Below are 9,910 nucleotides of genomic sequence, written 5' to 3'. Positions count from 1 at the left end.
ATAAATATATTTATATATTTCCCAAGGATTTCTGAACGGTTGTAAACCTTAGCACTGGGGCAGCCTACACAATGTATAAAATGAGCCCGTCTTTCCTTACACGTGGAATTTGTAGAGAGAATTCACAGACTTGACAAGCTATTGTTAAGAGAAAAAGTTGTGAACATCTTGAAAAAGTGAAAGTGTTAGTCGCTCAGACATGTCTGACTCTGTGACCCCATGAACTGCAGCCTGGTAGGCTCCTTTGTCCATGGAATTCTCCAGTTAAGAATACTGGAGTGGGTTGCCATTTCCTTCTCCATGGAGCTTCCTGACCCAGGGATCAAACCTGGGTCTCCTGCATTGCAGGCAGATTCTTCACCATCTGAGCCACCAGGGAAGCCCAAACATCTAGAGCCATTATTTAATTTTAAGGAAAAGGTAATAATGGTAACCACATCTAGTCAGAAGATCCTGGAGCTAAATAATTATACAGTGATGGGCTGTTTATAAAGCCTACAACCCTGAAGAGACCAGGTTATCCTAGGACCCAAAGGTTTTTGCAGTGAAATTCACTGAGGACCCTGGAGCACCACCTGCTGTTAGAGTGGACAGGGTGTACTCTGGCACCATGGTATTGGAGGTTCCTGTTATAGGGGACTCCACTACTCCAAGCACATCTCAGTGAGAGAGAAAAGTATAAAGAATGTAAAAGACAGACAATAGTGGTTACAATAAATTCTCATTTTATCATTCTTTTAAAAACTATACTATATATGTTATGCACTCTTCACCTCTCCTTGAATCAGAAGCACAGAGCCATATAGAGAGCAAAAGCCAAGATCCTCATGGACTTCTACCGTTTTAGAAGTAGGGAGAGGCCACTCAAAGTGTGGCTTCTGTGAAGGTAATGAAGAATAGATGTTCTCCATGGAAATCAAGGGCATGGGGTCCTTAAGAGTCGGACACGACTGAGTGACTTCACTTTCACTTTTTACTTTTATGCATTGGAGAAGGAAATGGCAACCCACTCCAGTGTTCTTCCCTGGAGAATCCCAGGGACAGAGGAGCCTGTTGGGCTGCCGTCTATGGGGTCGCACAGAGTTGGACACAACTGACGTGACTTAGCAGCAGCAGCAGTAGAAGGCAACTTAATCAAGCAGCTGGCAGACATGGTGGCAGGGTTTTTACTATCACTGTGAGCCAGGAGCCTAGAGCTCCAATAGTTCAGCTATCTCTGGATTGGGAGCAGAAAAAACCAAATAGAAGAAAAGTAAACCAGGAGACGGAAAAGGAGTGGGATGACAGGAAAAGGAGAGGACGGCAAAAGAAGAAGGAAAATTTTCCACTAAAAGTAAACCTGCAAACCAAATTTCTGAAACACATAAGGAAAATATTTTTAAGAAAGACTGGCACCAAAATCAGTGATTAAGGAGTGAAATCAGCTCAGGCAAATGAAAGCATTAAAATAATCTACAGGAAAAGAGAAAAAAGGGGAGACCTCTTTGGTGGTCCAGTGGATAAGAATTTGCCTTCCAATGCAGGAGACACAGGTTTGATCCCTAGTCAGGGAACTAAGGAGAAGGCAATGGCAACCCACTCCAGTACTCTTGCTTGGGAAATCCCATGGATGAAGGAGCCTGGTAGGCTGCAGTGCAGGGGGTTGTGAAGAGTCGGACACGACTGAGCGACTTCATTTTCACTTTTCACTTCCATGCACTGGAGAAGGAAATGGCAACCCACTCCAGTGTTCTTGCCTGGAGAATCCCAGGGACAGGAGCCTGGTGGGCTACCGTCTATGGGGTTGCACAGAGTTGGACACGACTGACGTGACTTAGCAGCAGCAGCAGCAGGGAACTAAGATCCCACATGCTGTGGGGCAACTAACCCACTGACCGCAACTACTGAGCCCACACGCCGAAACTAGAGGGAAGCCCAATGCTACAAGGGAAGCTCCTGCATGCTGCAACTAAGACCTGACACAGCCAAGTAAAGATACTTAAATTGAAAGAAAGAAAAGAAGCCATTCACTGGTTAAACATGGATTAATAGAAAACAAAAGTTCTTTTCAAAGAATTCTCAGAGAAATGAATTATAATATTCACAAACAAACAAGGAATTATGAAATAAGAAGTGAAACAAGAACATAAGATGAAAAAGAACTTATCAGAAATCATAAAAATAAAAAATCATGAGAGCTTCAGAAAGAGTATCTCTTCCTGAGCTGGAGGTACACATTTGGTGAGCTGTCTCTATCCGAGGTCAATTTTTGTGTTTCCTCTAGTTTTTATTTTTGCAGGCTAATTGTCTCCAGATGCTATTCTTCCTATCTCAAGGTTTCCAGGCCTCAAACTGGCTCTAAGAAATGGATATAGTACTCAAGAATCTACCAGTAAAGTGAGACCATCAGTTCCCATTCTCTGGACATTCTTACCAGTTGTCTCACAGCATTTGTTCATTATGAATTTGTTGTCAGCAATCAAGTCTTTATATAATCCAGGTAGTCAAACCCAGCTTCTCTTCCATAATCAGGTACTTGCAAGATTGACTTAATATGTATCTTTATTGACCTTTATTTTATTGGTTTTGACTTTGTAGTTCTGGGTATTATTTTTCATCTAAATTATGGCAAAATAAACCTTTTGGCTCTCATGTTATCTGCAAACATGGTATAGGCAAACTTTCTAATTCAAAAATACTGAAAAAGGCTCGACCTTAGAATCCACTAGTACACCAATGGAAACTTCTCTCCAGGGGATCAGAGGTCCACTAGCCAGTACTCTTTTGATGTGGCTGTTCAAACAAATGGGAGCTCATCATTGCTATTCTGTGACCCACTATTGTGTGGTATCCTGAAGATAATGCTTCTGTTTCCTCCTCTTTTTTCCCCTCTTCTGAATGTTTTCATTGTACTCTTGACCTCAGTTTCACTAAAAGCTTTTTGCAAGCCCTATTTTACTCATGCAACACATATTTATGGGTATCTGCTCTTTGCCAAAGTTGATACTGAGATTACAATGGTGATGAGAAGAGACACAGTCTCAGCCCTCCTGAAACTCACAGGCTGGAGGGTAAGGCAGTCATCAGTCATATAAACACAAAAATAAAGGTAAAATCCCAGCTACATTAAGTGCTGTGTAGGAGAAATGCAGTGTGTTGAAAGTTTATAAGGGTGAAATTTCATCTAGTCTGGGAGATGTGGCTTTCCCGATTAAGTGAAATTAGATCTAAAACGTTAAAGTTAAATAGAAATTAACTTGGTTGAATACGGGCAGAAAGAAAGAGGAAGTGTTCCATGCACAGGAATCAGTAAGTGCGAAGGCCCTGTGGTGGGAGAGAGGACGTTTCATGAAAGGAAGTAAAAGACAACCATGGAAACTGGCATGGAGAACTAAGGAAAGTGAGGTGAGGGATGAGGCTGCAGAATGACCACTCAGGATCTTCTCTCTCTCCCCCTGTCACTTTCTTCGAAAAAGGAATACTCTTCTAGAGCAGCTTCTAGTCCTGCTCTAGCACATACTCTAATAAGTAGTATTATGAGATACTATTTATTTTCTTGGTTTAACATTTCATCATTCATATTCTGTGCTTTGGTCATAAGTTTTGTTATTAATCAGCTTCCTGTTCCATCTTCCAGTCCCAAGAATTACTGAGTTACTTCCTCCTTCACACTGATACTTTGTTTTTCACATTTGTTCCTGATACTATCTGGTTTAAAAGTTTTGTTTCAGTGGCTTTTTCTTTTACCCCTTAAATTTTCTATAAGGATACACTTTGTTTTTTTTTAAGTGTTTTAAAAAAAATTATTTATTTATCTATGGCTGTGCTGGGTCTTCGTTGCTGTACGTGGGCCCCCTTCAGTTGCGGCGAGCAGGGCTACTCTCCAGTTGCAGTGTGCAGGCTTCTCATTGCAGTGGTTTCTCTGGTTGCGGAGCATGGGCTCTAAGTGTGTGGGCTCAGTAGTTGTGTCACATGGGCTCAGTAGTTGTGGTGCACAGACTTAGTTGTCCCTCGGTATGTGGGAATCTTCCCAGACCAGGGATCGAACCCGAGTCCCCTGCATTGGCAGGCAGATTGTTTACCAGTAAGCCACCAGGGACGCCCTGAGCATATATCCACTTTGGATGGATATATGCTCCATCTTGGGAGTAGCTATTAGCTATTAATCATGCTTATAATTCATGACCCAGCAACACCATTTTTAGGTTATATATTCTAGAGCAGTGACTTCCCAAGTATGGCCCTATAATTATTAGCATTGCCTGAGAACTTGTTAGAAATGCAAACGCTCAAGTCCCACTCAGATCAGTTTAAAATCCCACCAGCTGATACTGATACAAGCTAAAGTTTGAAAAAAAAACCTACTCTAAAGAAATATCTGCACACATTGTATCAGATAACTTTCACTGTTAGAGCAAGTATTTATTTAGCTCACAGGTCTCCAGGTTGGCAACGGGCACTGGACTCAGCTAGGCAGGTTCTGATTTCCTCTGGCTCAGTCCGGTGCTGAGATAGCTGGGGGCTGGCTGGTGTAGGATGCTCTAGGCTGACACAGCTCAACTCTGTTCATGTGGTCTCTCTTTCACCAACATGCTGGTCTGGGTTTGTGCATTCACCTGGTGCTTGGACAAAGCTCCAAGAGATAGAAAGCAGAAGCATTCAAGACCTCTTGAGGTCTAGGCTTACAATTGGCACACTGACATGCCTTCCACTGGCTGAATTAAGTCCAAGGTCATCCTAGTTTCAAGTGGAGGAGAAAAGGACTTTATCTTTTAGGAAGAGCTGCAAAATCACATTGCAAAGTGTGTGGATACAAGGAAGGTGGAGATTGTGACTTTTTTTTTTTTTTGCCATTTTCTACATGTGTGCATATAGAAACAACATAAGGCTGTTTATTACAGCATTTTTTATGATAACAAAATAATGAAAACAATCTAAGTATCCTTCAGTAAGGAGGTGGGCAAATTGTGGCACATACATACCAAAGCATCCTATGTATTCACTGAAAGGAATGAGCTAGGTCCCTTTCTAGGTCAACAAGAAAAAATAAAAAAACTTTTTTCTTTTTTAATGAAAAAAGGAAACTGAAGAGCAATTTGTAAGACTAATATCATTCATATATTTTTTTTAAACCTATACAATATTACATATTTCTGGTGGGGTACACATGTTTGTGGAAATATTAGCAAGGTATATACATCTAACTTATACCAGTAACTATTCTTGGAGAGTGAAAAAGGAGGCAGTAATTCAAAGTGGTAGTCAGAGAGGATATTAGTTTTATCTGTTAGGTTCTCATGTAAAAAATACATTTATATGTATTCTGTGAAATTAAAAAACTTAAATTTCACTAGAAGCTCATTTCTGGATGAGTCTCTTCTTGACAATGTTCTTTCAGGTCGTTATGAAGATTCTGTTATTCACTCAATCACATTTAGTGAAGCCTGGAAGGCAATGGCACCCCACTCCAGTACTCTTGTCTGGAAAATCCCATGGACGGAGGAGCCTGGAAGGCTGCAGTCCATGGGGTCGCTAAGGATCAGACATGACTGAGCGACTTCACTTTCACTTTTCACTTTCATGCATTGGAGAAGGAAATGGCAACCCACTCCAGTGTTCTTGCCTGGAGAATCCCAGGGACAGGGGAGCCTGGTGGGCTGCCATCTATGGGGTGGCACAGAGTCGGACACGACTGAAGCGACTTAGCAGCAGCAGCTGTGTTCTATGCACTGTACTAGTTGCTAAGAGTGCTCAATCCTTTACCAAGTTCCCATCATTTTAGTCTCTAAGTCCTACAGTTTCTGACCCATATCTTCAAAGTCTCTAGCAAGAAATTCCAGGCTGTTTTTTCTTACTGCATCATGGAGTTCCTTGTTTACCAGAGAAAAGGGCAGTGGTTGGTGGGACTTAACCAATTTGGATCCCAGAATATGCACACCTCCCAGTGGACCTCCTCATGATCCAACAGGTGGATGCAGGGCCCACATACTGTGTCAGCATTGTCATTCATGTTCATCCCATCCCTATACTCTCTCACAAAACCTGTTCTCAGAGAGCTTGCTTCAGAAACTTTTACTGAGCAGAAGACAGAAGTCCATGTGCCTGTGTACTTGTTACAAGTGATGGGATGACAGGTAAATCCTTACCCAAGGTAGGCCAGATCAGATTTTTTGTACCAGAACTGTGTAACTGTGGTACAGAAATTCTGGTCAGTCTTTCTTGAGTAGTTGGGCTGGCAGATTCAGGAGGACCAGATAGCTACCTTTTCCCTCATGCACTGAGAAATAGAGAAAACTTGTCTGCAAAGAGGAGTTTCTTTGTTAGTTAGACAATTGAGAATAGGAGCTGCTTTAATTTGATGGCTTAGCTTCCAGCTTACCATGACTCTCAGTGTTTGGGGGGATGTCTACAGGAATTCCTTTAAAATTTCCAATAATCTCCCCAATTCTTTCTTTGATTTTCCTTTTCCCCCAAAATTAGTCTGATGGGTTTCTGTTAACTTTTAATCAAAGAGTCCTTTACTACAGCACCAACCATCACAAAGCATGTCTCCTACATGAGGTGGCAACCTATTCCTTCATGCCAGGACCTGCAAATCTATCTTTGGAATCAAGATACATACCATTCTTCTGAATGTCTGGAACAACACCCTGTATGGAGAAAGTCTTATACAAGGGAATTGCTTTGACGGTTTAGAATTTCATATTAGCTTCCTCTGTTTTGATATTTTTCTACTTCTAAATAATATATTGGCCAAAGATGAGCCTCAAAAAAAATTAAAAAAAATACATTCAAGTGAACAAAAGTGAAATACAATATATCAAAATTTTTGGAACAGAGATAAAGTTGTGCTGACTGGGAAATTTACAGAACTACTCCCTATAAATCAGGAGCTGCTATACTTAAAGAAAGAGTCAATGTATCAAATCAATAACGTAAGCGCCTACCTAGAAAAAGAAGAGCAAAAGAAGCCCAAATCATCAGAAGAAAGGGAATAATAAAGAATATATATCAATGAGATTGAAAATTAAAAATGAGAGAGAGAAAATAAATTAAAAAAGGCCTGGCTCTTTGAAAACATCAACAAAGTTGACACAATTTACCCAAAGCATAATTTGAATAAAGATCCCTGGAGAAGGGAATGGCTACCCACTCCAGTATTCTTGCCTGGGAAATCCCATGGAAGAGCAGCCTGATGGGCTACAAAGAGTCAGACGCACCTGAATGACTAACGAACTACTGTTAGGATAATAGTTATAGTGTAGTATTTTATAATTTTATAAGGTAGTATTTAACTTATAATTTAAATACTCTCCCAAGCAAAATCTCCAAGCCCAGATAGTTTCACTGGAGAGTTCTACTGAGTGTTTAAATAAGAATTAGCCCTAATTCTATAGAATCCTTTTCAGAAAATAGAAGAGAAGGGAATTCATTTTATATAGTAGTACAACCTTGACCAACCTAGACAGCATATTAAAAAGCAGAGACATTACATTGCCAACAAAGGTCCATCTAGTCAAAGCTCTGGTTTTTCCAGTAGTCCTGTATGGATGTGAGAGTTGGACTATAAAGAAAGCTGAGCACAGAAGAATTTATGTTTCTGAACTGTGGCATTGGAGAAGACTCTTGAGAGTCCCTTGGACTGCAAGGAGATCCAACCAGTCCATCCTAAAGGAAATCAGTCCTGAATATTCACTGGAAGGACTGATGTTGAAGCTGAAACTCCAATACTTCGGCCACCTGATGCGAAGAGCTGACTCATTGGAAAAGACCCTGATGCTGCGGAAGATTGAAGGTGGGAGGAGAAGGGGACGACAAAGGACGAGATGGTTGGATGGCATCACCGACTCAATGGACATGAGTTTGAGTAAGCTCTGGGAGTTGGTGATGGATACAGAAGCTTGGCATGCTGCAGTTCATGGGGTCTCAAAGAGTCAGACACAACTGAGTGAACTGAACAACCTTGATATCAAAACTAGACAAAAGTACTACGGAAATTATAGCACAATATCCCTTAGGAAAATGGATACAAAAACTTCTAAAACATATCAAATAAAATTCAGCAATATGTAAAAGGAAATATACTCCATGACCAAATGAGATTTATTCCAAGGATACAAGGTTATTAAAAAAAACTAAACATGCAACTATCATATGACCTAGTATTTGCAATTTTGAGCATTTAGCTCAGAGAAATAGGACTTATATTCAGACAAAAGCCTGTACATGAATATTTATACCACCTATATTCATAATAGTCCAAATGTCCTTCAAACGGGTGACTAGTTAAAAATATATATACAAACAAAAAAACCTTGGGTACATCCATACCATGGATTACTACTCAGCCAAAAAAGGAACAAACTATTGATACACACAACAATCTGGATGACTCTCCAGAGAATTTTGCAGAGTGATAACAGCAATTCCCTAAGGCACAGGTCTGTATGATTCCATTTATATAACATCCTTGAAATGACGAAAGTAGAGAAATGGAGAACGGATTAGAGTTTGCCAAAGGTTAAGGAGGGGGTAGAAGTGAGAGGGAAGTAGATGTTGCTTTAAAAAGGCAACATGAGAGATCCTTGCAGTGAAGGAGCTTTTCTATTTTTTCAATGCATCAATTGTCAGTAATCTGGTTGTGATTAATGTAGTACAGTTTTGCAAGACTGTTACCAAGCGGAAATTGAGAAAGAAGTACATAAGACCTTTCTGTCTTATTTTTCAGAATTGCATGTGAATCTACAGTTATCTCAAAAGAAAAAAATACAAAATTTTTTCTAAAACAGTAAAAGGTGTGTTAGGAACCAGGATGAATATTTTGAAACTCAATCATATCTATCCCCCATGTGAAATGCTTTAAACCTCCCTTTACCAACAGGAGAAAGTCCAGACTCCTGTGGTTAGGCATGTGGATAACTATGGAGAAAAACTTTTTTTTTCCTTGGGGGGAAAAATTCCACAAGAGTATCACATTTTCTCCCCAGCCAAGATGGTAGCCAGACCTCTGGGTCCTGAAGGTCTGGGCTTTCCTTACACCACCAGGAGGTAGTTAACAACTATAACTGGTCCTTTGAGAGGTCTCAAACCAACGCAGTATAAACAGAGAAGGGTTTGTCTTTACTAGCTATCTAATTTGCTCAGCCAAATCCTTTCCTACTGGGTATCAGGGAACTTTAATGACATCTTTTCTTGGTCCAAAACCTTCTAAGCCTTACCTAGCTATAAAAGTAGTGTGTTTCCTAGGGAATATTCAGTTGCATTAGATACTTTTTCCTCTGCCAAGTCCATTTTAATGCCCTCTCTCCTGGAGTTGGACAGGGTACCTCTTGCACGGAGGCCCTGGCAGGGCGTGAATAGCAGTTGTGCAGTTTGTTGTTTTTTAACCAAGTTGTCTGCTTGCTTTCTTTCATCTCCGGGTTCCTTTCCTTCTAGTCCTTCAGACCCACACCCAGTGTCAGGAGCAGGTGTGGGGAAAGGGAGTAGACTGGAGAATGCTGGTTGGTACAGGTTCCCAGTTGCTGGGCCATGCAGCTGGCAGAGCCTTGGAGAACCGGCTCTAGAGGGTATGGCTGCCTGTGTACCTTGAGCAGGAACCACCGAAGACTGGCTTTGCAAAGCTCAGCAAGGCCAGGAGAAGCTAAGTGGCTCATGGAAATAAAGTTAAATGGCATAATCAAAATTTTAATTAGGGTTAACTCCATAGCCGGCCCACTTCCTTGCCTAGTCTTCCTGGGAATCTGTGCAAAGTAATTCAGGCAAGGGAGTGTGCATTCATATGAAAATTTGCACAGGAAGGTCATAACCTCCTACAGCTTCCAACCCCCGGTCCAGCACTCTGTGTACTGTCTTTTCAGCCTGTTTCTTTATCTCTATCTTCAAATGGAGACAAAATAGCCAGTGACATTACTGTAGGATTTCAAAGCTGGTA

The sequence above is a fragment of the Bos grunniens genome, chromosome 10 (genome assembly GCF_055505025.1).
Source record: "Bos grunniens cultivar Pamir isolate PY7600 chromosome 10, Bosgru_T2T1.0, whole genome shotgun sequence".
In the NCBI taxonomy this organism is placed as follows: domain Eukaryota; kingdom Metazoa; phylum Chordata; class Mammalia; order Artiodactyla; family Bovidae; genus Bos; species Bos grunniens.
Note: the sequence above shows the minus strand (reverse complement) of the source record.